The sequence below is a fragment of the Ursus arctos genome, unplaced genomic scaffold (assembly GCF_023065955.2).
Source record: "Ursus arctos isolate Adak ecotype North America unplaced genomic scaffold, UrsArc2.0 scaffold_23, whole genome shotgun sequence".
In the NCBI taxonomy this organism is placed as follows: domain Eukaryota; kingdom Metazoa; phylum Chordata; class Mammalia; order Carnivora; family Ursidae; genus Ursus; species Ursus arctos.
Window position 1 is genome coordinate 2693529 of NW_026622908.1, and position 27400 is coordinate 2720928.

The 27400-nt window shown below is 42.7% G+C and overlaps 1 long non-coding RNA gene across 2 annotated transcripts in view; it reads right to left on the reverse strand.

Moving 5' to 3' along the window:
- Positions 1 to 26897, reverse strand: part of LOC113246253 (uncharacterized) — a 50193-nt gene extending 23296 nt beyond the window's left edge. The window contains exons 1-2 of one of the 2 annotated variants that reach the window (XR_008961060.1): positions 24139 to 25182; positions 23352 to 23486 (exon numbers count right to left, since the gene is read on the reverse strand). This is a non-coding gene — a long non-coding RNA (uncharacterized LOC113246253). Of the gene's footprint in view, positions 1 to 23351; positions 25183 to 26141 lie in introns of those variants that run through there. The other variant, XR_008961061.1, reaches the window with a different exon arrangement.
- Between the last annotated feature and the right edge of the window lie 503 nt (positions 26898 to 27400).

Consider the following 27400-nt stretch of genomic DNA (forward strand, 5'->3'; position numbering starts at 1 on the left):
GTCTTTTATCATAAGTCTTTCAGATATAGTTAATGCTATAAAACATATAGATATAATACTTACTGGAAGATATTTTTTTAATTAAAAATAATGATATAGGACATTCACTTTCAGGCATAATGGAGTACCAGGGTTTAGACTTACCATCTCACCTCAATAAAATCAGAAAATCAGACAAAATATATGAAACAATTTTTTAATCATTGGACAAAAGGCAGCACAGAACCATGATCTCTGTGAGAAGAGAAACAAATGTGATGAGCCCACAAGGCAATTTCCAGGCTGCAATGCAAGGACAAAAGTTCCAAAAATCCTAGTGATTTTGATGAGTTGAGAAGACAGAAATCAGTTCAGAAAGTCTTCTATGACCAGAACGTTCAGAAAAGAGCACCAGATAGAAGGGAGCTGCTCAGAGAGATCTTTAGAGATCTGCAAAGAAGGTCCTTTGAGTTTCTGACAGTACTGATCTGCATGTACAGAAGATAAAACTGCCTGAGGCTAGTGAAGGAATCACCAGAAAGTAGCAGGCTGAACAACTTTCAAAGTTTACCCAGGGCTGAGAATAGTTTAGGTTGCCACCAGCCAAAGTACAAAGATCTCATAATACAAATGATATCAGCTAGAGTCATCAGAAGGGCCTTGCCTAAATTAACCTGACCCAAAAGCTTAATATCAAACTTGAAAAAGATCTAACTAATACCAAGAAATGTAACTGCATGCCAGGAAAAAAGTAAGCCTGATTCTCTTTTTCCAAAAAATACAGTGAAATCCGGTATCCAACAATATAACATCAACAATGTCTGGCATCCAATAAAAAATTACCAGACATGCAAACAGTACATACTTTCAGTTATAAAATAATTAAATTCTGAGAATCTAGTGTACAGCAGGGTGATTATAATTAATAGTTCTGTATCGTATCCTTGAAATTTGCTGAGAGTAGACCTTAAGTGTTCTCACCATATACAAAAAGGTTAACTATGTGAGGTGATAGATATGTTAGTTAACTTGTTTTTGCTGATCATTTCACAATGTATACATATATTAAGTCATCACATTGTACATCTTAAAAAAGCCATATTGTACAGCCTAAGTATTTACAATTTTTATTTGTTAATTATACCTCAATAAATTTAAAAAGCTTTTAAAAAAGAAATAGGTTTTTTTAAAGATTTTATTTATTTATTTGACACAGAGAGAGAGAGAGCGCACAAGCAGAGGGAGTGGTAGAGGGAGAGGGAGAAGCAGACTCCGGACCAAGCAGAGAGCCCGATGCGGGTCTCGATCCCAGGACCCTGGGATAATGACCTGAGCTGAAGGCAGATGCTTAACTGACTGGGCCACCCAGGCACCCCAAAAGAAATAGATTTTTAATGATAAAACATTACTATAGTAATAAAATTAGAAATCTTGAAAAAAAATACCAAATATGAAGAGAAGCAGGAAAATATGACCCATTTCCAGAGAATAATCAACCAATATCAACAGGCCCAGAAATGAGTGATAGGATAAAAATAGCAAGTGAGAATATTAAAATGGCTATTAAAAACTGCTTCATAGGTTCAGGAAGGTAAATGAAAATATCGTGGTAGAAAGAGAATTCAAAGATATATAAAACATCCAAATGAAACTTCTGACAATGGAAAAATACAAAATCTTAAATGACAAAAAATGTATAAGATGAGATTAACAATAAATAAGTGCAGAAGTAAAAGACATCACAATAGAAATGACTCAAAATGAAGTACAGAGAGTAAAAAGATTGAAAACATGAGCAGTGTCTCAGCAATGCCTCAGATAGGATCATATCAAACAATTTAACAAATGTATAATTGGAATCCTGCAAAGAAGGAAGGGTACATAATGTAATAAAAATAAAACAAATTTTAAAAAAGAAGGAGGGGAAGGATGGTAACAGAAAAATATTTAAAGAAATAATGGCTGAAAACTTTCCAAATTTTCATAAATATATCTTCCCACAGATCCAAAAGCTCAATGATTCAAGGAGAATAAAAATGTCTTTAATGCAACAGACCACTCAAACTGCTGGAAATTGCTGCTAGAAAGAAATTCTTAGAAGCAGTCAGAGGAGAAAAAGGACACATGCACAGAGATACAAAGATAAGACTGACAGAAGATTCCATGTTAGAAACCATGTAAACCAGAAGAAAATAAATCTGTCAACTAGATTTTTATTCCCAGCAAAAGTGTCTTTCAAAACTGAAAGTGAAACATTTTTTCAGACAAACATCATCTGAGAAAACTCATTACCAACACAGGTACACTATAAGAAATTCTAAAGGAAATTCTTCAAGCAGATGGAACATAATACTACATGGAAATCTGGATCTACACAAAGGAATCAAGAGTGTCAGTAATGAGAATAGGTGGATTAATATAAAAGAAATTTTTCCATTCTTTAATCTCTTTAAAATAAAAATGGCTATTGAAAACAAAAATAATACCACTATACTATGAGATTTACAACATATATAGATGTAAAACATGACAATGAGTACAAACAGAAGTTTCTTACCCCATATACCTGAAGTGGTGTAATATTACCTGAAGGTAGACCGCGATAAGTTAAAGATGTATTCTGTAAACTTTAGAGGAACCCAATAGCAAAACAAAGGTATGGCTAATAAGCCAATGAAAAGATCTAATAGAATCATAAAAAGAATGTAGGAAAAGAGGGAGAAAAGAAGAAAATAGAAAACAAATAGCAATATCATAGATTTAAACCCAGCCATATTAATAATTACACTACATTTGAGTGATCTAAACACTGCAGCTAAAAGCAGAGATTGTTAAGACTGTATAAAAAAGCAAGAACCAATTTTGTGCCACCTATTAAAAACCTAATTTAACGGGGTGCCTGGGTGGCTCACTCAGTTAAGCGTCTGCCTTCGGCTCAGGTCATGATACCAGGGTCCTGGGATCTAGCCCCACATTGGGCTCTCTGCTCAGCAGGAAGCCTGCTTCTCCCTCTCCCTCTGCCTGCTTCTCGGCCTACTTGTGCTCTCTCTCTCTCTCTCTGTCAAATAAATGAATAAAATCTTAAAAAAAAAAAAAAACCAACACCCTAATAAAAAACACAGGCAAAGGAAGGGGCACCCAGGTGGCTTACTTGGTTAAGCGACTGACTTTTGATTTCCACTCAGGTCAGCATCTTAAGGTTGTAAGATCGAGTCCCATGTTGGGCTTCACACTCAGTGTGGAGTCTGCTTTGGATTCTCACTCTTCCTCTGCCCCTCCCCTTCTCACGACTCTAAATAAGTAAATGAATACATACATACATACATACATACATACATACATAAAATCTTTAAAAAATACAGGCACAGGTAAGTTAAAAGTAAAAGGAGGCAAAAAAGATATATTATGAAAGCACTAACCAAAAGAAAGTTGGAATGGCTACATTAATACAGAGAAAAGACTTCAGGATAAGAAATATTACAAGATAAAGAGGCATATTACCTTTTTCTTAAGGTTTATTTATTTATTTTGAGGGAGAGAGAGTACATATGCATGAGTGTGGGGGGAGGAGCAGAGGGAGAGACGCAGACTCCCTATTGAGCACAGAGACACACTTGGGGCATGATCCCAGGACCCTGAGATCATGACCCAAGCCAAAATCAAGAGTCAGCCCCTTAACCGACTAAGCCACTCACATGCCCCAAGAGGTATATTTCTAATAATAAATCAGTTAAAAGATGAAAGATTTGTATGACTGAAGAAAAAGCAGAGTGTGGATAAAGAAGATATGGTGTGTGTGTGTGTGTGTGTGTGTGTGTGTGTGTGTATATATATATATATACATACATACAATGGAATATTACTAAGCCATCAGAAAAAAATGAAATCTTGCTATTTGCAATAATGTGGATGGAACTAGAGAGTATTATGCTAAGCAAAATAAGTCATCAGAGAAAGACAAATACCATATGATTTCGTTCATACATGGAATTTAAGAAACAAAACAGATGAACATAGAGGAAGGGAAGGAAAAATAAAATAAGATATAAACAGAGAGGTAGGCAAACCATAAGAGACTCTTAACTCTAGGAAACAAACTGAGGGTTGCTGGAGGGGTGAGGGGGAAGTTATAATTAGGCGATAAGCATTAAGGACGGCACTTGATGTAATAAGCACTGGGTGTTATATGCAAACGATGAATTACTAATTATACCCCTGACACTAATAATACAGTATATGTTAACTAAATTGAATTTAAATAAAGAATTTTATTTTTTTATTTTTATTTTTTTAATGATTTTTTATTATATTATGTTAGTCACCATACAGTACATCCCCGGTTTCCGATGGAAGGCTCAATGATTCATTAGTTGTGTATAACACCCAGTGCACCATGCAATACATGCCCTCCTTACTACCCATCACCGGTCTATCCCATTCCCCCACCCCCCTCCCCTTTGAGGTCCTCAGTTTGTTTCTCATAGTCCATAGTCTCTCATGTTTCATTCCCCCTTCTGATTACCCCCCCCCTTTCTTTATCCCTTTCTTCCCCTACCGATCATCCTAGTTCTTATGTTCCATAGATGAGAGAAATCATATGATAGTTGTCTTTCTCTGCTTGACTTATTTCACTTAGCATTATCTCCTCCAGTGCCGTCCATGTTGCAGCAAATGTTGAGAACTCGTTCTTTCTGATAGCTGAGTAATATTCCATTGTATATATGGACCACAACTTCTTAATCCAGTCATCTGTCGAAGGGCATCTCGGCTCCTTCCACGATTTAGCTATTGTGGACATTGCTGCTATGAACATTGGGGTGCATATGGCCCTTCTCTTCACTACGTCTGTATCTTTGGGGTAAACACCCAGTAGTGCAATGGCTGGGTCATAGGGTAGCTCAATTTTTAACTTTTTAAGGGACCTCCACACTGTTTTCCAGAGTGGCTGTACCAACTTGCATTCCCACCAACAATGTAGGAGGGATCCCCTTTCTCCACATCCTCTCCAACAATTGTTGTCTCTTGCCTTGTCTATTTTTGCCATTCTAACTGGCGTAAGGTGGTATCTCAGTGTGGTTTTGATTTGAATTTCCTTGATGGCTATTGATGTTGAACATTTTTTCATGTGTCTGTTAGCCATTTGTATGTCTTCATTGGAGAAGTGTCTGTTCATATCTTCTGCCCATTTTTTGATTTGTTTATTTGTTTCTCGTGTATTGAGTTTGAGAAGTTCTTTGTAGATCTTGGATACCAGTCCTTTATCTGTAGTGTCATTTGCAAATATCTTCTCCCATTCCATGGGCTGCCTCTTAGTTTTTCTGACTGTTTCCTTGGCTGTGCAGAAACTTTTAATCTTGATGAAGTCCCATAAATTCATTTTATCTTTTGTTTCTCTTGCCTTTGGGGATGTATCATGAAAAAGGTTGCTTTGGCCGATGTTGTAGAGGTTGCTGCCTATGTTCTCCTCTAGAATTTTGATGGATTCCTGTCTCACATCGAGGTCTTTCATCCATTTGGAGTTTATTTTTGTGTATGGTGTGAGAGAGTGGTCAAGTTTCATTCTTTTGCATGTAGCTGTCCAATTTTCCCAGCACCATTTATTGAAGAGACTGTCTTTTTCCCACCGGATGTTTTTTCCTGCTTTATCAAAGATTAGTTGCCCAAAGAGCCAAGGGTCCGTTTCTGGGCTCTCTATTCTCTTCCATTGGTCTATGTGTCTGTTTTTGTGCCAGTACCATGCTGTCTTTGTGATCACAGCTTAAATAAAGAATTTTAAAAACTGCAGTTTATAACAACACCAAAAACAATAAAATACTTATAAATAAATTTAACAAAGGAAATGAAAGATCTGTACTATAAAAACTATAAGACTCTGCTGAAAGAAATTGAGGATGACACAAATAAATGGAAGGGTATCCTGTATTCATGGATTAGAAGAATTAATATTGTTAAAATGTCCATACTACCCAATTGGTGCAATTCCCACCAAAATACCAATGGCATTCCTCACAGAAATAGAAAAAAATATATATCCTAAAATTTGCATGAACCACAAAAGATCTGGAATAGCCAAAGCAATACTGAGGGAAAAAAGAACAAAGCTGAAGGTATCAGAAGGTATACTTCTTTTTTTTTTTAAGATTTTATTTATTTATGTGACAGAGAGATAGCCAGCGAGAGAGGGAACACAGCAGACGAGTGAGAGAGGAAGAAGCAGGCTCCCAGCGGAGGAGCCCGATGTGGGACTCGATCCCGGAACGCCGGGATCACGCCCTGAGCCGGAGGCAGACGCTTTAACAACTGTGCCACCCAGGCGCCCCAGAAGGTATACTTCTTGATTTCAAACTATACTACAAAGCTTTGGTAATAAAAACTGTATGGTACTGGCACAAATAGACACATAGACCAATAGAACAGAGTAGAGAGCCCAGAATTAAACCCTGCTTATATGGTCAACTAATATTCAGCAAGGGAGCCAAGAACACCCAATGGGAAAAAGACAGTCTCTTCAACAAATGGTGTTGGGAAAACTGGGCAAACACATGCAGTGTTTGGACCCCCAAACACATGCAATGAAATTGGACCCCCATCTTATACCACTCACAAAAATTAATTTGAGATGGTTTAAAGATTTAAACATAAGACTTGATACTATAAAACTCCCAGAAATAAATATATAGAGAAGAATTTCTTTGACGTGATGAACCTCTCTTAGCAATGATTTTTTGGATATGACACCAAAATCAACAAATGGGACTACATCAAACTTAAAAGCTTTTGCAAAGCAAAATATAAATAAATAAATAAATAAATAAATAAATAAATAAATAAATAAATAACAAAAATGAAAGACAACTTACAAAATGGGTAAAAATCTTTTGTAAACCATATATCAGATAAGGAGTTAATATCCAAAATATATAAGGAACTCCTACAACTCAAAATTTTAAAAAATCCAATTTAAAAACATGCCAAAAAAAACCCCAAAAACAAAAAAACCTAAATAGATATTTTTCCAAAGAAGACATCCAAATGGCCAACAGGTACATGAAAAGACGCACAACATCACCAATCATCAGGGAAACGCAAATCAAAACCACAATGAAATATCAACTCGCACTTGTTAGAATGTCTATTATCAAGAAGACAAGAGACAGCAAGTGCTGGCAAGTATGTGAGAAAAGAAAACTCCTATACCATTGGTAGGAATATAAATTGGTTCAACCACTATGAAAAACAGTATGGCATTTCCTCAAAAAATTAAAAATACACCTACCATAGAATCCAGCAATTCCACTTTGAGTATATACCCAGAGGAAACAAAAACAGGATTTTAAAGAAAATAAATAAATAAATAAAATAATAATAAATCAGTTAATCCATCAAGAAAACATAACAGACCTAAATGTGTACACACTTAATAACAGAGCTTCAAAACAATGAAGTGAAAAGTGATAGAACTGAAAGGAGAATTAGACAAATTGACAATTGTAGTTGATTATTTCAACAGCTTTTCGGTAATAAAACAACTCAGTGAAGATCACTAAAGATACAGACACATGAACAAATTGAATCTGACACACAACATTCTGATCAACAACAGCAAAATACACATTCCTTTCAAGAACACACATAATATTAAGCAAAAATGACTATATTCTGGATCTTAAAATGCCTATAAATTACAAAGGGTTGAAACAACATAAACTGTGTTTTCTAGTCACAATGGATTAAACTAAACACTCACATAAAGATATCTGGAAAAACCGAAAGATTTGGGAATTAACAACATGCTTATAAATAACTCCCTTAACAAAGAAGAGACCAAAAGGGAAATTAGAAAATATTTTGTACTAAGTACAAATAAAAACACAAAATAGTAAAGTTTCTAAATAGGTGTAAAGCTCAGATATGCTTAGAACAAATATCATAGATTAAAAGGACTGAAGTAAGCACCAAAATGCAATACTACTGCAGGTCAAAAGCAGAAGTGATATGCGATTGGCAAAAGCAATAGATGCTCACCACACCCTCCTTCTGTGTTACATGTCATCAAGTTTCCATTCCATCTCTTTCCTTCTGTCCATTAAACATTTCCAAAGCATGGATACAGTAAGCCCTCTCCATCAGCATCAGTCATGTATCCTTTTCTACTCATTGTAATGGTATTGTTGTAAAATAAACATTTCATAGAGCCTGCCCCACGCATGGCTTTACACATACACACCCTTCTGTCCGAACCCCTCGCCCCCCAAATTCACACACAAACAGCTAGGGTTAAGTTTAACTAGCGATGACCGTCTGGCCCAAAAGTAGTCAGTACGTTAGTTGGTTAGAAATCTGACTTTGTGTGACTTTGCATTAGGAGATGAGGGGGCTGAAGGGAGTCTATCTTGAGAACTTAATACAGGACTCAAGATTGCTGACACTTGGTGGTGGGAAGGTACAGTAAATTGAAAGTAATGGCAACTGTTTGCAAGTTGATGAGTACAAGGGGGAAGCTGTTCTACAGAGAAAGGAAAATGGAGCTGACAAGGTGCAGAGAGGGGAGAAGAGCCTGTGGCCCAAGAGAGGGAAATTGAGGTAGCAGCCAGCTGCTCCCGTTCCTCTCAACCTCCCCTGATGCTCAGCTGCACTTGATTTCATGTCGTTTGATTCTGTGAGAGCTCTGTATCTTTGCAATAAACTCTTCTTTACTTGAGTAACTTTGAATGAGTTTTGTTTTCTTGTAACCAAAGGAGCCATAACTTGAACAATTTCATGTGTCTTTTTAATTGTCTCCCAGTATTGCATAGTAACTTCTTTAAGGGTAAGCAGTGTATTTTATTTCATCTGTATAACAAAGCTTATAGCAACATGACTAAATTATACAAGTGTTGATAAGGTTAATAATGAATGAAATCATTAATCTGGTTACTGACACTTCTACCACTGCCAGAATAATGAATCGTTTATTTTTGTCTGCCCTCCATCAATTCCTTTATGAAACTTTTTTCCCGCTACTCCCTGTGGCTCCGGTGGGACTCAGAATCTCAGGCTCCCACCCCCCACCCACTAAAGGAGGCATGCAGCCCACAATATAGGTCAGTCAAGTTCTCCCAATCAGGAATTTGAGTGTAAGTCATTGGACTGTAGTCCCCTAAAGAAATGTTGATGCATTTCTGCAGTTGGGAGCCCTGGAGCTCCCTTGTCCTGGCCTTTCAAGGGTCTTTCTTTTCCTTTTCCTTCAGTCCTATGGCCACCTTCCTGCCAATGACTCCCCTTTTCTCATTTAAGCCATCAGAGTCCATTTCTATTGTTTTCAGCCTAAGAATCCTCTTGGATATAGCTGGGTTCCCAGGGAGGCCAGTTTTCCCCCTGGTCCATTTAGAATAGCTGGGAAACCCTTCTTTTTGAAAAGAGTGTCGTTCTTTGAAATATACCATCTTTGAAACAAACGAAATATTTCTTTATTAATCAGTTGCTCAACTGCTGGTTTTTTGCAGTAGTCTCTGATCCAAACTTCTGGATGCCTTTTACGCAAGAGACACCATATGTTCTACCTCAGTTGTTTATATTCAACCCCATCCTCACCTATGAGGCTGCCTGTAAGTGAAAAAGTAATGAATCTTTAAAGAAGTCATATGTCTTTGGGACCCAAGCAACAGAGGCTAACTCCATTTAGCCAAGTTAACACTTCTTCTACAGCAATGTAAAACAAACTTCATGCCTTAGTTATGAAGGGTCTGTATTCAGCCTAACAAGGCATCTCTCAGCTTTGGGCCTTGTGTCCCAGTTTCTGATGATGGACTCATCTCGGCCCTTTGGATCAGTATCGCTCATACAGTGAAGCCATGCTTAGGGTGTTAGCCCTGATTCTCCCAAGACCTCGAGTTCCAAGGCGGTTTTTCTCCTCTCAACACTCTGACTCATTATTCTGTTTTACTGAAGTACTTAGAATGAGAGCTTTTGGGAAGTGCTCTGTGCAATTATATAAATGAATAGGCATGGTTACTTAAAATGTTTTCAGATTTCCTAGAAAGAAATCTTATGTTCTTTCCCTGCCACTAATCTCTTAATGTGAGTAACAGTCTTGGGGGACATCCTTGCCCAATCCAGGGGTCTGCATTTCCAAGGCAATTTAAAGCCCAGTCAATAGATATTCATTCATTTTTCAAATCACTATCACACACCTACTGCATGCCAGGCACTGTACTGTGAGCTGGGTATACAGTGGCAAGAAAACAGGCACAGTCTTGCCTTCAAGGAGAACAGTCTAGTGGAGGAGAGAGAAAGAAATAAATACATAAACTAAAAAATTATCATAAATGAGTGCTTAGTGCTATGAAAAAATTAACAAGAAATAGCAATCTATAATGATAAGAGGGAATCTTTTTAGATAGGAGAGGGAAGAAGGGGCTTTCTGAGTCCTGAAGTATAAGGAATAAGGGGTACGGGAACCAGATTGATAGAATAGCATAGATGAGACCTGGAGGTGGGAAAGAGGTAGAATAAGCAAAGGATAGAGTGAGATTAAGATGGGAGAGGAAGAGAGTTGGGGCCAGGAAAGGAGTTTGGATTTTGTATTGAATCTTATGAAAATATGGCCACTTTGAAAAACAGTTTGGCAATTTCTTTAAAAGTTAAATATAGTTTTACCGTACAGCCCAGCAATTGCACTACTAAGTACCTAAGAAGAATGAAAAACATATCTACACAAAGACTTGAATGTTCACAACAGCATTATTTATAATGGTTTAAGACTTGGAATAATTCAATTGTCCATTAATAAGAGCATGGATAAATAAATGGTATGTCCATAGAATGGAATATTGCTAGGCAGGTAAAAAAAAAAACTACTCATACAAGATCAAACCTGTTTTTGTTGGTGGTCACTGGGGAGTTTATAATTATGAAAATTCATTGAATGGACCATGTCAGATTGCCCATTTTACTGTATGTAAATTATAGCTCAATATTTTAAAATATAATGTAATATAGAAGAGTTTCTAAAGCAAGAGAGAAATGTGACTTGATTTGTTCTTAACAGATTCCTCTGATCACTGTGTGAAAATCAACTTGAAGGGAGCTAATGAGCAGGTAGAGTGACCATTAAAGAAGTTATTACAGAAATCCAGGAGAAAGATGCTGAAGGCTTTGACTAGTGAGAAATAAGGGAAACCAGTATATAGACTTGAGATGTATGAGGAGTTAGAAATGACAGCGTTTGTTTATTTAAAAAGGATGAAAAAATAAAAGACAACACCTACATTTTTGGCTTGAGCCTATGGGTGCATAGTCTTGCTATTTACTGAAATGGACTAGCAGACTATGAAAGGAACAAATTTGTTTGAGAGTATCGGCGGGGGGGGGGGGGAATCAAGAGCTCTGGGGCATATTTGGGCTGAGATGCATATGACATATCCAAATACGAAACTCAAGTTGACAGTTGAATATGTATGTCTGAAGCTCAAATGAAAGATTGAGATGGAAATACAAAGTTGAATGTCAAGAGCATGCAGATGACATTGTAGGTCATGGAAATAAATCACTTAGGATGGGAGTGTAGAGAACAAGCCTTGTGAAACACCAACATGTAGATGTTGGTAGAGGAAGAAGATCTGTGATAGAGACTAAAAAGAAATTGTAGCAATATCAGAAGTGAGGAGAAAGCCAACGGTGTATTATCAAATAAGGGAGGCCATTTGGGTGTAGTGCATTAAGAGACTAAGATGAGGACACAAACTGTCCACTGGACTTAACAACATGGAGATTATTGGTGACCTGGAGATGAGAAGTTGTGTTGAAATGATAAGGGAAGAGACCCAACTGAGAGTTTTGAAGAGGCGAAACAATGGAGAAAAGCATGTAAACAACTATTTTGAGGCATTAAGCTGTGAAGGGGCGTGGAGAAATGAGCAGTAGTTGGAAAGGGATGATGGAAACAAAGAAGGACTTTTAGAGATGAAGAAGAATCCATCGTGTTTGTGAGCTGAAGAGAATTGTCTCTTAGAAAAAGGGAGGATTGATCATTTAGGAGGGATAGGAAATAGCTGGAAGAATAAAACCTTGAGAACGTGAGAGAGGGCAGGACCCAGAGCCCATAGAGTTTCCAGGTCCAGGAAGAGCTGAGTTATGACAGGAGCAGCACACTTTCTCCTTTGTACCAGAGGCAGAAGGGGAAGATGCAGATGAAAGCAGATGTAGACTAGGGGAGCTCTTGTCTGACGGTTCTCATTTTTCATTTAGATACATTTGACTCAGGATAATCAGATCAGAGTGAGCAGTTAGGAATGAAGTAGGAGCTTTGAGAAGAGAGGTGAAGGTACAAAATAGCATCCTAAAGAGTGGAACAGCAAGTTATTAGATCCCCCATAAAATGCTGGGCAGTGGATTGAGCTTGTGAGCTTAAAGGGAAGCTTCTCAGTTGATTGTGTGATTTTCTCCAGCGATATTCAGTTGCCCAAATTCATGCAGGTAGCTGGCTGAGTGCATCCAAGCTTGGAGTTTTGCCCAGTGAGTATGATGGCTGCCTCTCCCATTACTAGCTCTTTCTAAGGGAGAAGATATTATAACCTGATTAGTCAGAACCCCGACAATCAATGTGCCATATGTGAGTAATGGACTTGGGAGCCCAGGTGCTTGCCCAGTTTTTGAGGATAGTGTTTTTTTCTCCAGTTGGCCCTTGTTCCTTGTGGATACCTCCCTTGGTTAAGGGTCTAGTGGGAAGAAGGGTCATCATCCAGATATTCCTGTGTCCCTGGCCATAATGTCATCATAATAGAATTCAAACCTCACTTTGACCCCCTAAGCCATCCAACAATCCAGGAGGGTTCCTGATTAATATTCATCCTAAATGCTCCATTAATTAGTCTCACCCACTTAATGAAATGCCCAAACCTTCAACTGACACCTGCGACATTACTGTTATTGCGTACTCTCAAAAAATATGGTGAAGTACTAACCCCAGTACCCCAGAATGTGACTTTATTTGGAAACAGGGTCACTACAGATGTAATTAGTTAAGATGAGGTAATATGGGAATAGGGTGAGCCCTTAATCCAATATGACTGACGTCCATACCGGTAAAAGGGAAGAGACAGAGAGACAGAGACACATGAAGAAAGAAGGCCATGTGATGACAGAGGCAGGGACTGCAGCGCTACAGCTGCAGGCCAGGGACACAAAGGCGTGCTGGCAAACCACCAGAAGCCAGGAGGAGGCTGGGAAGGGTGGTCTCCTTCAGCTTTCAGAGGGAGCAGGGCCCTGCCGACACACTGATTTAGTACTTCTAGTCTCCAGAACTATGAGACAATACATTTCTGTTGTTTTAAGCCAACCAGGTTGTGTACTTTGTTACAGCAGCTCTAGAGACAAATACAATTACTACCATCACTGTGGTCCCCACAGACTTTCCTGCCAGACTGAAGGTTTCCTAAGCCACAGAAGCTGAGTCTACCTGGAGTTCCAGCTCCCTTCCTCGTAGGTGGGCTTCATCCCAAGTCCTAGGTCTCCCCTGTCCTGCTTTAGGAAATCAGGCAGCCCTCAGCTCCAGGCTAAGTCAGCCTGCCAAATACAAATAGGCTTTGATTTTACGGAGGGTACACATATCCCAGCCTTAGCTTCAGGAGGGTCTGTTGGACATGGTGGCCATGGCAACAAACCTGCTGAGGAAACACTGAGTGCTCCAGCTAGCCCAGGATGAAAATGCCTCTTTCTGTACTAGCATTAAGAAAAAGTTCTAAAAAGGACCTAGAAAGGCTTTCCAGTAGCCTCTAATGACTGGGCAGTGTACACCCCTTTCTGTCACTTCATAAGAATGAAGACAGGTAGAAATTATGGGGTAGTCCTGGCATCCTATTAAGAAAGGAAAGAGGGGGGCGCCTGGGTAGCGCAGTCGTTAAGGCGTCTGCCTTCGGCTCAGGGCGTGATCCTGGCGATCCGGGATCGAGTCCCACATCAGGCTCCTCCGCTGGGAGCCTGCTTCTTCCTCTCCCACTCCCCCTGCTGTGTTCCCTCTCTCGCTGGCTGTCTCTCTGTCACATAAATAAATAAAATCTTTAAAAAAAAAAAAAAAGAAAGAAAGGAAAGAGGGGCGCCTGGGTGGCACACTCAGTTAAGTGTCTAACTCTTGGTTTCAGCTCAGGTCGTGATCTCAGTGTTGTGAGATCGGGCCCCGCATCGAGTCAGCTTGGGATTCTCTCTTCCTCTCCCTCTGCCCCTCCCTCTCATGCTCTCTGTCAAGTAAATAAATAAATCTTTGGAGGAAGGAAAGGAAAGGAAAAGAAAGGAAAAGAAAGGAAAAGAAAGGAAAAGAAAGGAAACAGAAATTGTGGGTTTGTAGTCACTAAAGCCAGTTTGCATCCAGCCTTTCAGATACTGACTTAAGCCCTTTTCTGGCACCATGAATTTTTCTGAAAAAGCCAATTACTGAATGCTCTCACATATAGGTTTAAAACATGGAGCCTTCCCAACTTAAACTCCATACCAGTTGAAGAGAGTTCCACATCAGCTTCTAAAGTAGAGATTTGAAGGAGGATAAATCTCAAAGATCTTCATGCTCCATGAATTATTTCCTACAGCAGAAAACAGGGTTCCACTGCTTTTTACTAACAACATATAGGCTGGGGGACATTGGGATCTGTGTTGACTCGGTCACCCGAGGTGTAACTTCGACACGTTGAGGGAAAGGGTAGGTGACATGGTCAATTTACTACAGAGCCCTTTCACTGGGCAATGGGCTCACAACTTCTCAAAATGTGCTGTGCTTGGGACAAGATGGAGCCCTAGCACCTGGCCACAGCCACTGGGCTTCAGACCCGACCCAGTGAGACCAGTTTTCACTCAGTGGCCAATGCCCTTCCGCCACAGTCTACACCACAATGGGATGAACAGGTTCCCAGAGCTGAAAGTATAAACACTGTATATATATAAGGGGGGAGGTGTTTGTGGGCCTTGGAAGTGTTAGCTGGATTTCTAATCTTCCTACTGCTACAGCATGGGGACCATTTATTCTGACACTTGGCCAAGGCATGCTAATCACATCCCACACTATAAATCAAAGCACTTTGGCTTCCCAGTCCCACATGGGATTAACTTCATTTCCCATCCTTGGGTTTTTGAGAAGCTCTTATGTCCTTCCAATTAATTCTACTTTCTTCTTAAATTAGCTTGCATGGTTCTGTCACCTGCAACTAAATAATCCCCAAATAAGGTAGAAACTAAGGTTAAGAGGAGATCATTGCCAGAATCAAGGTGGAAATTTCTCTAACTTACAGGGCTAATTTACAAAGCAAACACTTAGTACGTTTCTGTTAAGGGTGGATTGAAACACATAGTTAATGACTAAATAGGCTGTCTTTTGAACCCCAGGCAGAGACCAGGGAGAAAGGCAGTAAAAAAAAAAACAACTTTGTATGTCCCTCATTGCCCACTGCCCTCCCTTGGCTTGGGCATGTCAGTTATCTACCAAAGCAAGAGAACTACCAGCCTTACCGTTCAATATTTATTTTTCGAGGCAGCAAAATTCATGCTAGTTTATTTGTTCTCTTCCCCTCCCCTGGCCCTATTTCCTAGAACTGTTCAGAAATGAAAACTTCAAGAATACAATAGCGTTGGGGGTAGAAGGAGCTGCATCTTAGCAAACCGTAAGTAGGGACAGAGCCAGACCCCAGCAGCTCAGGATTCAGCAGCTTAGGGCTCTCCATGTACTACACTCAGATCAAAGGGAACTGGACTCAGGCTCCCACTCAGGTAGAGCACAGGGGCCTCAGAACAAGAGAGAGTTCTTCTGCCCAAGGGCAGACACCTGGAAAACTGCTGGGAACCTGAGCCGGCAGAGAGGCCATGCTGCTCAGACCACCCAGCAGCTCAGGCTACAGGAGGGAGAGACGCCAGGACCTTGGAGAAGTCGGGCAGTCTGTTGGCAAAATGAAAGAATGTCTAGTCTAATTTCTTTTCACAAATGAACAATCAAAACATACAAAATGAAGCACAACAGAGGAATAAACAAAATTATGTCTTTGAAAAACTGTTTACCACAGGAAACAGAAGAAACTTTTAGAAACATGCTTGATGTTTCAATACCATGAGAGCAGCTCTGGTCTTTGTAAGGTAGGCCAAAAGAAGCACAAGTGGAAACGGGGCTCAGAGAAAATCTGGGAGACACAGGGAACTGGATGGAATTTTCAAAGTCATAACACAACCCTAAAGAAAATAGCAAAAAAAAAAAAAAATTAAATCCCCCTAAATGACAGTGGTTAGCAAGACTGACCCACCAAAATACAAAACAAAAACAAAAAACTAAAAAACATCATCCTAATCTGTGATAGAAAGAACACACTGGGAAAATCTCTAAGATGAGAGAAGAGGAGAAAAGAAGAGAACAATGAAAGGAGGTGATAACCATGGAAACAGATTGCACATCAGATCACAAAATAATTGGTACCCAGAGCAAGAAGCTAACCTTGATCTAGCACTTACGGGACCATTCCAATGGGCAGGACCACTCTTAGGCAAGAGAGGCCCTGCCCTGGCCCCTGCACTTTAGGGAGCACTGCTTTGAACCTCCACTGGCCACACCCCTCTTCCTAAAGCAGAGTCCAGCGTCTAGAGGTTGAGGCCACCCTCAGCTTGCCCACACCCTGCACATGGATCACACTCTGGGTATCCTGAATTAAATTCTTTGCCCAGGCAGCCCGAGTCTGCCTCCCAGACTGCAAGCCTCTTCCATGGACCCATTCTCCAGAAGTTCGATCACTCCAATAGTGTGTACGTCCCCAGGCTTGAGCTGCTTGCAGGGCTTACAGACAGAGCTTAGACATGCAACTTGGGACCCCTAGTGTGTGCACACAGTGACCCTTGCAGTGTGGGTCCGAGCAAGGAATGGAAGGGAGAGAGAGGCATTCTGGGGGCTGGGGGGGGGTGCATGTTGGCTTTCTCTGCAATACCATATTCTCGGAACTCAGAGGAGGCTGAGGATTCTGATTTCAGTCCAGCCTTCTAGGTGCTTATGAGGGTATATTTGTGCAGGTTGGAGGATAGAACATATTTTATTTAACAGTATATTAGCATGATTTATAACTCTTAAATATTTCAGCATATGATATGTGGTCCTTCATTTGTGCTCTTACCCTGGCCTCACAGTTGTAAGGGAGGGAGGCAGGCCTTGACAGTTGTATTACTGTTCCTGATGATCAGCTCTCTAGGTCACCTATATTAAGAAATGTGACCTTTAGCCTCGCCTGTCCAGAGAGCTGCAGCCAGCTTCTTTTATAGAAAGGAAAGAAAATGCTTTCTGGTAGGGTACCTTGCTACAGCTAGACCCAGGAGCTGGGGCATCAAGACCCAATAGCTTTCTCTTTTTCCCTTTGGGCTTAGGCCAAGGAAGGCCGGAGGCTCTGTAGCCAAATGTCATGCCATGAATTGTTGCCTGAGCTGGCAGCCAGGGCAGAACACTCCTACGCCACCAGCACGCTCTGGGCATCGCCTTCAGGGTAGTTGACCTGTTCTGCTTTCTGCTGGTGAGCCTCGATTGCTTAATTCCTAAATGTCATGGTGCCCAGTCAGGGGCATTTTGCTTCTACTTGCACAGGTCTGCCACAGCAAAATCCACCTCCTCATGCCTGGGAATTTTCAGAGTTTTAGCTCAAAGGGCCCTGATCAGTTCAGCTGAGTACCTTCCCCTGAGCCTAATGCTGGGGGGAGCTCTACTGCTGTTTACGGTGACACCTGTGTGTGGCCACTACAGAACCTTCTGTGCCAGGCCACCCCTAATCCAGCACAAGGAGCTCTGGAGGAGTAAGGACTGGGCTTCTGGACTTGCTGCTATTGCTCACAGGCGGGTACTTGTGATGGTTAACTTTTCGTGGCAGCATGGCTAGGCTATCATGCCCAGTCATTTGGTCAAACGCCAATCTGGATGTTGCTGTGAAGGTATTTTTTAGATGTGATTAACATTTAAATTAGTTGACTCTGAGCAAAGTAGACTACCCGTAGACTTCATTTAATCAGCTGAAGGCCTTAAGAGCAGAGACAAAGATTTCCCTAAGAAGAAGGAATTCTCTTCAAGAATGCAACAGAGAAACCCTGCCTAAGTGTCCAGCCTGCTGCTGTCCCGGATTTAGATTCGTGTCTGCAGTATCAATTCTTACCTGAGTCTCTGACCCGCTGGACTGCCCTGCAGATATCAGACTTGCCAGCCCCATTCAGTGAACCAATTCCTTAAAATAAATACCCCCCCCCGTGTGTGTGTGTGTGTGTGTGTGTGTGTGTGTGTCCTATTGGTCTGTTTCTCTATAGAATTCTGACTAATATAGTACTTAAGCATTGCATTCTGGGAGTGGGCTGGGGGTACTCTTTGTCCCCCCACCTATATAGGGGGCACCTTGCTTGACCAAGATACTTTCAAATCAGATCAAAGCCCCAGACCAAAGGCTGATTGTCAAGACCATTCTCCAGGCCCAGGAAGCCCTAGTAAGGTAGGAATTGGATTGCAAACTGGTGTCCTGGTGTAAAGCCAGGTGGGCAGAAGGGATCCGGAAGGGAAGCTGCCGCCACCTCCTGCTCAGCTCACTCGTTCTAGACAACCTGGTCACAGGGCATGGGACAGCAGGCCAACTCCAGAAGTTACCCTCTGATGTGGAGGGAATTTCCACTGTGCCAGGCCAGGCTTCCACTGGCTGTGGGCCTTGGCAGGGCTGAGCCTGACAGTGGCTGGTTATGAAAGCTGGCAGCTGGGGAGCCCTGGAAACAATGAGCCAGCAGGGCTGGATGGGAGCTTGGTGAGGTTCCCAATGGCATCCACACACCATGGGCTGAATCCAGGTCAGCTTAACCCAGAATTGCTGCTCTGTGGGTGACAACAGGGAGAAGAGGTGCAGCCAGAATAATGATGTGACCTCTGAGGGTTCTCTATGAGACTTGGTTTCCTCATCAGGAAAGTGGGGCTAATAATATCTCAAAGCGGCGCAACAAGAATTTAAAAGGGTGGCATTCATGTGGGAGCACCAGGCACACTGCTTGTGCCCAGTACATGTCAGTGTCCTTCCTCTTCTCCAGGAAGGAGGGGACATCCACCGTGAAGGGTAGACGTGGGCGGGCTCTGGAGCCCTCTGTGAACCCGTGCCTGCATCTTCCTCTGTAAGGTGAGCTCCCTCCCCACAGAATTACTGTGAGGACCCATGCAGAGCACTTTGCAGAGTATGTCTTCAGTAAATGCTAGAAAAAGAGGCCAGGGTGACCTCTGCTCTTTGGGAGGACACAGAAACAACTGAGATATGTTTCATTTTCTCTTGTAACATTGCAGGGAGAAAGAGAAGCGAACAGCAACGGTATGATGTGCAAGACGGTGCCAGCCCTGCTCTGGAGAACTGAGTCTGGTCAGCGTGAGTGTTGGCCTCTGGCTAAAGACTTCGGTTTATGATATCGCACTTTGCCACCTGTCACCCAGGCTTATTAGTCTGAGGCAGTGAGAGGACATGCCTAATGACAGACATAGCCCTGTGTGCAGACCGGGAAGGCCTGAGGCCAATTTCAAAACCATTGTCCATCCCGAGGATGGAGCTAGCCTGGCCAGTCCATTCTCCAGGCTGGAAAGGGAGGCCTGTGGCTCAGGACAGATGGCATGGACCTCTTTTGTCTTGCTCAGCCTACGAGGAAGTGTCTTTTGGTATACAGAAGCCATTCTCTTGCCCTTCTTCAATCAACAGATTTAGAAATCCTCCCAGTTTTGAATCTGTATTGGGGAGGGGGGCAATTTAGAAGCACATCTGTCTCCTGAGGCGGGTGTGTCTTGTTCAAGGACACTCCCTTTCTGATACACAAGGGTGGCCTGGAGCTGAATTGGAGAGGAGGGACTAGTCACTGGGAAAGCGAAGAGGAGAGAGAAGTGGATGGAAAGCAGTGCTCCCAGCTGAGGAAAGGGCTAAGAAACATTCTAGGTACAGGAACAGCTAGTATCTAATTTTAAGTTATATACCTTTTTTTATTTATCCAAACTCAGTGCGCTCTGCTAGATGCACAATCCCACACGTGAGTTCATGTGTGTGAACTAAGAAAAGCGATGAGTTCCACATCTGAGTAAACATGAGGCCACACGGGATTAGAGAAATCAGTCATGGAGTGGGGATTCACATCCATATCCTCCAGAGCTGAAGAGACAGGGGGATCCCAAATGACCTCAGATAGGTTCCAGGTTTAGTCTGATTCTTATCTCGCAGAGCCCAGGTCTTGCAAATCTGCTGGTCTCATATTGAGATAAAGCTTTAAGCAGCCGCTCCCTAGCTCGGCGTGGCCTTATTCTGCTCTTGCTCTCTAAGGTGAACAGCTATGCCTAGGAACAAAGCCATTGTCCCAAACGCCTTGAGCCCTGTCTCCACAGATGGAAATCCGACTTGTCCCTTGAAATGTTCCCAGGATTCCAAGGACAGCAGGCCTGGAGCAGGTCACACTAGGCCACCCTTTAGCCGCCTCCTTTCTTGCAACAAAGAGCTTTATTTGGACCTCTCTAGACTCGCATTGTCTTACAAAGTAACTAGCCCCCAGGAATGTTGTGTGAGTTATCTGTGTCCCTCCCTTTGCTTCTCCATCAAATCCTTGCCCACCTCCTCCCAACACACACATTACACCTGACACTCCCAGGCCTGCTGTGGTGTGGAGAGCTGAGTACTTTCTCAGGGGCTGCTCCTTTCTCACTTCTGGTTTTCAAATTAAGCACACTATAGAAGTCCGCAAGGCTGTAAGGATGGTAATAGTGAACAGATCTTGAATACCCTGTCTACTACAGGCACTCTGCTGGGCCTTCTGAACAGACTGTCCTACTCCATTCTTATGGTGACCCTATGCAGAGGTGCTGTTATTCCCATTTTCACAGATAAGGAAATTGATGAAATTCAGGTTCTACTAATTATCTCCCTCACTTACTTGGCATCAGACTACATGCTTTCATTTTAATCGTTCCTTTTTTTTTTCCAAAATAATTTATTGAATACCTTCCATGTGAGTCAATATGGTAAATATTGTTACTCTTACGATAAACCAGGCTGGAAGAATTAAAAGCATCTGGGGTCACTGAGTGCATCATAGATTTTCCTGATGGTGCCTGAGGAGTGGATCTATGAGGAACTCTGAGTTACAAGTGGTCAATGATCCATTTTTCATGAGGATTTCCACCCTTGACAAGATTTCTAGAATGTCACACAAATAACATTGGCCAGAAAAGAGAAGTAGAAATAGACTGGACAGCGAGAAAGCCAGCGGCTTCCCAAGGCCGAGGTATTCAGTTCGAGAGAATAAAGAGATCATTCCATTTCAAGGTGTAATTTTCTTTTTTTAGAGGATCATTATCATGTACCAAAGCCCAGGCCAGATTTCACTCTTCCCGTTACCAATCACCCTCAAGACCCAGTCTGGGTCTGCATCTGTAGTCTTTTCCCTGTGACAGAACACCCAGTGGAGTTGGTGCCCTTGACAGCTGGGAGGGGCAGTACCAACCAGACAGAACTAGGGATCTCGCTCTGCCATGGAGGCTGGCCCAAAAGGGGTGGCAGAATGAGATAGAATAGTGTCTCAAAGAGTACAGCTCTCTGAAGCTCTGCAGTACTTTCCAGATGCAAAAGGCAGCCATTTCTGGGGCAATGCATGGCCAATGATTTGACCCATCACGAGGTCTGGGTGGGGGTTTGTGACAGGGTCAGCCCTCTGTCTCCACTTCTGATGCAGAGGGACAGCTATGGCCTCACATGCTTCAGGCCACTTCAAGATGTTGAAGGATTCATGGCGGCATAAACCCAGATGCCGGAAGGCTGACGATTTTACTACAGCCTCCCTCCTCTGTGTTTCAGCCAATAGATCCCTGACCTCCAAAATCCTAAAAAGAGTCCCTGATGACTGAGCCCCCTCTGTCTCCCTCTCTTTCTCTCATCAGCCAGCAGTTTCTGGATCATTAGCATTCTGGATTACATTAGATTAGAAAGGCATTTCAAACAATTAGAAGTCAAAGCCATGGGCCTGATGGGCCCAGCCCCAGGATGAATTAACCACACTTTTCATCACATCTTGGGTGATCAGTTCGTTAAATGACAAAATTAAGGTTTGTGTCACAGTGAAGTCGGCTTGAGACCCTAGTTTGTGGGGGTCGCTCTGGGAAACAAACTGAGGGCTTCAGAGGGGAGGGGGGTGGGGGATTGGGCTAGCCCGGTGTTGGGTAGTAAGCAGGGCACAGACTGCATGGAGCACTGGGTGTTATATGCAAACAATGAATCATAGAACACTACATCAAAAACTAATGATGTACTGTATGGTGACTAACATAACATAATAAAAAATTTAAAAAAAAAGAGCGTGGAGTCCTGAGTCATCTAGAAATAGGTTTTCATCCAGATTCTATTAGTTGTGTGACTTTAAACAAGTCACTCAACTTAATTTTTCTGCACGTTTCTTCATCTGTGTGATGGTGATGGGAAAAGATTATACAGGAAGTCAGAAACTGGGAAGGGGCTGGGATTTTGCCCTGACAACTTAGCCTGTTTTGCATTTTACTTAAAGAAACATCCAAACTCCCCCGGGGTTACCGACAGACCCCTGCGTGATCAATTTAGCTCTACTCTTTAGCCATGCTGGCCTCCTTTCCATTCTAGAACATGTCTGACTTTTTTCCTGCCTCAGAACCTTTGTTCTCTGCCTGGAATAATGCAGATTTTAGGCATGAAAGTGACATCCTCAGAAAGTTTCTTGACCCCCTTATCTAAGTGGCCTCATCCCCTCCCTCACTACACTATTCAGTATTTGCTATCTTTATTTCCTTTCTAGCATTTTGGGGGTCAATAAAGTGGCCAGTTTTCAGGGATCTGCAAAGCCTAGGGAAGGCACAGGATTAAAGACTTCACTTTGAGGGCAGATGGGGCTTTGGGCGGGGGAGTCTTTTTAAAATGCAAACATCCCTGAGAAGGCACGAATTAACAAACTCAATGAATTCCTCTCATGGCCACAGAAGAAGATTCTGGCCTTAAGTGCTTTGAGCATGGAGGGACAGGGATTCAGGAGTATGAAAGAACAGTAGCAAAATACTGCCTCCCTAAAATAATGAATTTGAATTTTTGAGCTACACCCCCACTCCTACACCCCTAAGTCACTGAACTGCAAATACGGAGACCAAGCATTTTTAAATGGTGCTGGGCTTTAACCTACAAATGTGTATTCATGATACCCTTATATTCATCTTCTTGTGGCTGCTGTAAAAATTATCATCAATTTGTGTGGTGTTTAGGGGACAGTTGAAGCCCCACTGCCTGACTTAAAAGCACAGAAGTTTATTTCCCTATGGTTCTGGGGGTTGGAAGTTCAAAATCAGTATCAGTGGGCCAAAATCAAAGGGTTGGCAGAGCCGGGCTTACCCCACAGTCGAGGAGAGAATGTGTTCCTTGCCTCTTCTGGCTTCTGATGGCTGCCAGTAGGCACATGGCTCCAATCGTCAAGGTCAGCATCCTCAGATCTCTCTGTTTCATTTTCACATCACCTTCTCTTCTCAGCTTTTGACACGAGACGGTATCAAATATCTCTCTGCCCCTCTCTCATAAAGGTATGTGTGACTGCGTTTAGTGCCCACCCAGATAATCCAGGATAATCTCCCCATCTCAAGATCCTTTAATGCAATCACTTTTTTTTTTTTTTTTTTTTTTTTTTTTGCTATGCAAGGTAACATTCACAGGTTCCAGGAATTAGGACATGGATACCTTGTAAGGGGCCACTTTTCAGCCAACCACACCCCAACCAGTGGAAGACAAAAAAGGAGCAACCCAGGTTACGGCATCCAGGTTTTTTGTTTTTTGGGGTTTTTTGCTACCCAGGTTATGGCAGAGAGGGAAGGAAGAGAGAAGGTGAGATTAGGAAACAAGAATGTGCTGGAAGTACAGTCAGATGACAGACCTGTGAATTGGAGAGCAGGAGAGGTCTGTGCACAGGGAGGGGATGGAGGACCCACGTCTTCCCAGGGTGTTCCCACCTAGGGCTGGCCTCCCAGAGTCCATGCAGGAACCAAGAGGTGGCTTTGGGGGGAGTTTGAAATCTTGGGGCTGGAGAAGCTTGGGGAGAGCCTTATTGGAGAGGAGGGTCAGCTCAGAGGATGGGACACAATGGGCCTCTTACAGAGTCCAAAAAATGGGTCCAATAGAGGCAGCTCACCTTGGGCCTGGATGGAAGACAGACACAGAAAAATTATATTTGGCCTTTCTGCACATTTGACATTGATTATCCTCCTTCTTGAGACTCTTCCTTCTGCTTCCTCTCCTGCCTCTGTAACTGCTCCCTTGGAGTCCCTTTCTTTGGCCCCAGTTGTCCATGGCAATAACCTGCTCCTAATAATCCCACTGTGGGCTCTTCCCGCATCTTTGATTCGCTTTCTGCAAAATAAGTAGAGTGAGATGGTCAGTGTTAAAAACACTGCATTGGAAGCCCTGCTCCCTGGCTTTCAATTCTGGCCATACCACCTCCTACATGTGGTCTCAGACAAGTGTCTTACAGGCTCTGTCGCTGAGCTTTAGAATCTCCTTGTGTGAAATGAGGACAATCAGGTTGTCTGAAGAACTGAGATAAAGCACGCAGTTAGCTGGCAGCTGGTGAACAATGTCAGTTGTCCTTGTTATTTGTTGTTCTTGTTGCCTGTTTCAGCTCTCTACTTGTCTTCTTTGGCATATCTGAACCCAGTGGAGGGTGCCAGATGGCCACGGTCAGCACAGGGAAGGGCAGAGCCGGAAGTGAGAGGAAGGGGAGAAAAGATGGGTGCCAAGGCTGTCCCTTGGTGGAAAAGACATTTTTCTAGGGTAGCGGCAACTCAGAAAGAAGCTGAGGCTGTGCCCCCAAGACCCAGGGGCAAGAGAGAATGGCACGCCCCCCCCCACACCAGCTGCCCTTCGCCCTCATCCATTAGCTAGTCATAGCCCTCGTGACCCCTGGTCTTCCTGATCTCCTGCTGGAGAAGATGGAGGGGCTCTGAACGATGCTGCACAGAGGGGAAAAACTGGACCTGTGGAGAAAGGTGAAAGGGGCAGGAATTATTTAGTTGGACAGGAGGCAGCCGAGGAGAGATTTAATAACAGTCTTTGAAGATATGAAGGGTTATTATATAGAAATTGGTGACCAGCTGGCCCCTTTCTGCTCAGAGCATGAGGCCAAAGGAAATGAGTTTACAGTCTGGAGGAGGAGAAGATGCTCAGGTTAGGTATGTATGTATAAATAAATAAACAAAGAAACAAAGAAAGGGATAAAATAAAATAAAATAAAATAAAATAAAATAAAATAAAATAAAATAAAATAAAATAAAATAAATAAAATAAAATGAATCTTCCTGTGAGGGTGGAAATGGGCCATTAAAGGAACTACAGGGGACAAATGTGGTACAGCGTGATATCTGGAGGACAGGCTTCCCGAGCATTCAGGGATGCCTGTGTCCAGGCAGAGCTCTGAGAACAGCGGCCCACTGGTTGGGATATCAGTGTCTTTCCCAGCTGATGGAGTGATGGCCCTTTTCCCCAACTCCCAGTTCCCACCCTGCCTCCTACCCCAGCAACAAAATCCCAGGAATTGTGTGGAGAAAAATAGGTCATCTTATCGGCAGTGGGATGGTGGTAGACCACGCAGATGGCCCCTTTTCTACTAATAAAAAGCGGAGTGCCCCCCCAAGCACCACCCAAATGCACCAGGGGCTCATGAGTTGCCTCTAGGCTTTTCTCAGAGGCGAGCTTTCTCTGTTTCTGAGAAAATGGCCTTTCTGTTCTGGAATGTGTGATGACAACGTCAGCTACAGGTGGCTCGGCTCATTCATTTAACAGACATTACAGAGTGCCTGGGCTGTGCTCAAAGGTATCAGGACTGGCAGCTTCATGAAACAGAGCAGTTATGTTCAGTGGTGAAAATCAAAGGGCACACAGATTCTAATCCATCCCAGCGTCCTTTGTTCTCACAAACAGAGGACGTTGGCAGAAAAGCACTGGCCTGTGTGTCTTTCTCAGAGCTGTAGTCACCCACACTTCCTAATATTAGCCCTTACTCTCTGCCAGGCATGCACAGTATCTCACTTAATCTTCACAAGACCACATTGAGGTCCTGTCCTTAACTCCCTGGCAAAACGCTAGTATTAACCTCATAAGCTTGTTGCAAGTTAAACAAGTTAAAATAGTAAAGCATACCGGGCTCCTAGCACGCACCATGTGGCTGCTGCCGACGCTGTTAAGGAGACTAAATGCTCTGCCCGACTTTACGCAGCTTGTAAGGCAGAGCCGGGCCTCTCTGACACCAAAGTCCATGACCTTTCCATCCACTCACTGCACATTGAGGCACCACACATTGCAGTCAAAGGTACAGGCTCTGAGGGTTGAAGAAACAGACTTAGGTTTGACTTCCAGCTCTGCCAGTTTCCAGCTAGGTGGTCTTGGGCAAGTCACTTTGCCTCTCTGAGCTTTAGTTTATGAATCTATAGATGGCGATGATAATAATAGGATCCACCTCCAAGTTAGTTTTGAGGATTAAGTGCCATTGGATATGAAAGCTCTCAGTAAGTGCTTAACGCACTTAATTATTTTTACTCTCATCAGCCATTCAAAGGGCAAAGACATAATTCACCAAAAAGGAACGCTAAGCTGGCAAAGAGGAGATATATACTGCCGTGGGGACTCAGGTCATCTGGATACCCCCTTCTAACACATTGCTGATAATACTGTCAAGGGGCAGCTTTTTGGGAGGTGAAGATTTCACCAGAATGTACGTTTCATTCTCCCTTAAAGCCACAAAAACTGGCTAGAAAATCCCTGAGTGTCCTGGGTGGAGAACTCTGGGTAGATTTGAGGCACCTGGGCGGCTTAGTCTGTTGAGCATCTGAGTCTTGGTTTCGGGTGAGGTCATGACCTCCAGGTGGTGGGACTGGGCCACATCAGACTCTGTGCTCAGTACGCAGTCTGCTTGAGATTTTCTCCCTCTCCCTCTGCCTCTCACACACATACTCCCCCACCCACCCACTCACACACTCTCTCATTCTCTCTCTCTAAACTAAAATAAATTAATAGGGGCACCTGGGTGGCTCAGTCATTAAGCGTCTGCCTTCGGCTCAGGGCTTGATCCCAGAGTCCAGGGATCGAGTCCCACATCAGGCTCCTCCACTGGGAGCCTGCTTCTTCCTCTCCTACTCCCCCTGCCTGTGTTCCCTCTCTCGCTGGCTGTCTCTCTCTGTCAAATAAATAAATAAATAAATCTTAAAAAAATAAAAATTTAATTTAATTTAATTTAATTTAAAAAAAAAAAGAACTCTGGGAAGATCAACAACAACAGTTTCAGGGGCTTCAGGTCTAATGGGACAGAGCAGCCGATACAGCTGGGCAGTGGTGCGGTTTCTATTTTGAAGGTCAGAAGTGGGCATTAATGCTGCAACCTATATGGGGCTGCTGAGAGCCCC